Genomic DNA, 2,460 nt, shown 5'->3' with positions numbered 1-2,460 from the left:
TGTCCTGTGGTGGGCAATGCATGAAAGCAAAGCAGCAGTTAACATAAACCACAATTATCCAGGAGTCAGGCTGAATGATTTTCTGTGTTGTATGATTGTGTGCAACATTCCCACCAATTCCTGGGAACCTCTGGTCCATAACTGCTCACCAAAGACCCCACCCACCCTGACATTGTCTCTTCTCCCCCCCCTCCCATCGGGCAGAAGATACAGAAGCCTGAAAGCACGTACCACCAGGCTCAAGGACACCTTCTATCTGCTGTTATGAGACTATTGAATGGTTCCCTAGTACAATAAGATGGACTCTTGACTTCACGATCTACCTCATCGTGGCCCTTTGTGTAGCAGTTAGTGTAACGCTATTACAGCGCCAGCGACCGAGGTTCAATTCCAGCCACTGTCTTTAAGGAGTTTGTACATTCTCCCCGTGTCGGAATGGGTTTCCTCCGGGTGCTCCGGTTTCCTCCCACATTCCAAAGACGCACGGGTTAGGAAGTTGCGGGCGTGCTATGTTGGCGCCGGAAGCGTGGCGACACTTGCGGGGCTGCCCCCAGAACACTCTACGCAAAAGATGCATTTCACCGTGTGTTTCGATGTACGTGTGACCAATAAGGAAATCTTATCGTCTGCCCGCACTGAACTTTCTCTGTAACTGTACCACTTTATTCTGCATTCTGTTATTGTTTTCCCTTGTACTACCTCAATGCACTGATGCAATGAAATGATCTGTATGGACGGCAGGCAAAACAAAGCTTTTCACTGTACCTCAGTACACGTGACAATAACAAACCAATTTATCAAAGTGGAAAAGGAGCGTTCAGGGTGGCACTGTGTAAGCAGCGGGTAGTGCTCCATCTCAAAATACCCTCCCGCCGTCCACTCTGCCCCCTCTGTGGAAGAGTCTGCTGTTCCTACAATGGTCTTATCAGCCACCTCACAACGCACAGAACTGGATGGGAGCAAGTCATTTGGATCCCAAGGAACTGCCCGAGGAAGAGAAGCAACATGACAATTGTCTACTGGGGACACCTCGTCATAATAAACCGATTAATTGCACGTCTTTTCTTGCAGGAAGCAGTACGGTCATCAACCACTGGGGAGTGAATTTTATTGCAGGTGGTGTACCCAGAGGTTCGCAGGAATTGGTGGGAACGTTGCACCCAATCATACAACACAGAAAATCATGAAATTGGATCTGATACAAAAAATAATCACATAACAATCACTGTCCTTATAATAAAAAAACTGCATGTCATCATAGCCCACTTTATTAGTGACTCAAAGCAAGTTTGCCGATCTTATTAGTGCATGTTTTAAAAGGATATTTGGTAACCTTTTCTTGCAATGAATTAGTTGAAGAGAAATAAAGTACACCAAGTGTAGATCCTGAATTAGTGGGGAACTGAGGCACTCCGACTTGGAACGTCTCAGCCCCTTGTGGTGAAAAGGAGTGAGATGGAGCAGCACAAATTTCCTTGGTGCTCTTGGACAAGCTCTCCAATTCTGCTCTCATGCACACCCCCCTAATTTCTGCAACTCGCTGTAGGCAGCTGTGCTCTCAGTGCCTCTGGACACAAGCTTTCGAATTCTTTCATTAGATCCCTTGAGTTCTCTTTCAGTTCCAAGACCATCCTTAGAACTTACCTCTGATCATGGCTTTGGGTCACCCATCCTTACTGCTTCACTGGCTAAGTCCCAAAGCCAACATTCTTTGTGAAGCACCTTGCGATTCTGCTCAGATACTGCTCCCTCCAATGCCAAATAACCCAGTCAACATTCCACCGAGTTCTTTAGTTGAAGAATGTCATTGTGCAAGTTATTGAAGGCCTGCAAATGCCCACTCCTCATGCCCAAGATAGAGTGAAAAGTGGAAAATCATGGAGAGTGAAAATTAAAAAGAGAAAGGAAAGGTGTACGGCACGCTTGCCTTCATTGGTAGGGGTGTTGAGTATAAGATTAAGGAAGTCATGCTGCAGCTGTATAAAACTTTAGTCAGACCACACTCGAAATATTTTGCACAGTTCTGATCGCCCCATTATAGGAAGGATGTGGAGACTGTGGAGAGGGTGCAGAAGAGGTTCACTAGGATGCTGCCTGGATTAGCGGGCATGAGCTATAAGGAGATGTTCAACAAACTTGCGTTCTCCCTGGAACGTCAGAGGCTGAGGGGAGACCTGATATAGGTTTTTAAAATTATAAGAGGCATAGATAGGGTCGACAGTCGGAATCTGTTCCCCAGGGTAGAAATGTCAAACACCAGAGGACATGCTTTTAAAGTTGGGGAGAGGTGGGGGGGGGGGGGGGGGGAGGAGTTTAAAGGGGATGTGAGGGGCAAATGTTTTTTTATATAAACGCAGAGAGTGGTATGTGCCTGGAACAGGTTACCAGGGTAGTAGTGGTAGCAGGTAGTTTGGTAAAGTTTAAGAGGCTTTTAGATAGACCCATGAACATGAAGGGAAT

The sequence above is a fragment of the Pristis pectinata genome, chromosome 20 (assembly GCF_009764475.1).
Source record: "Pristis pectinata isolate sPriPec2 chromosome 20, sPriPec2.1.pri, whole genome shotgun sequence".
Lineage (NCBI taxonomy): Eukaryota > Metazoa > Chordata > Chondrichthyes > Rhinopristiformes > Pristidae > Pristis > Pristis pectinata.
This window is presented reverse-complemented; position numbering follows the sequence as displayed.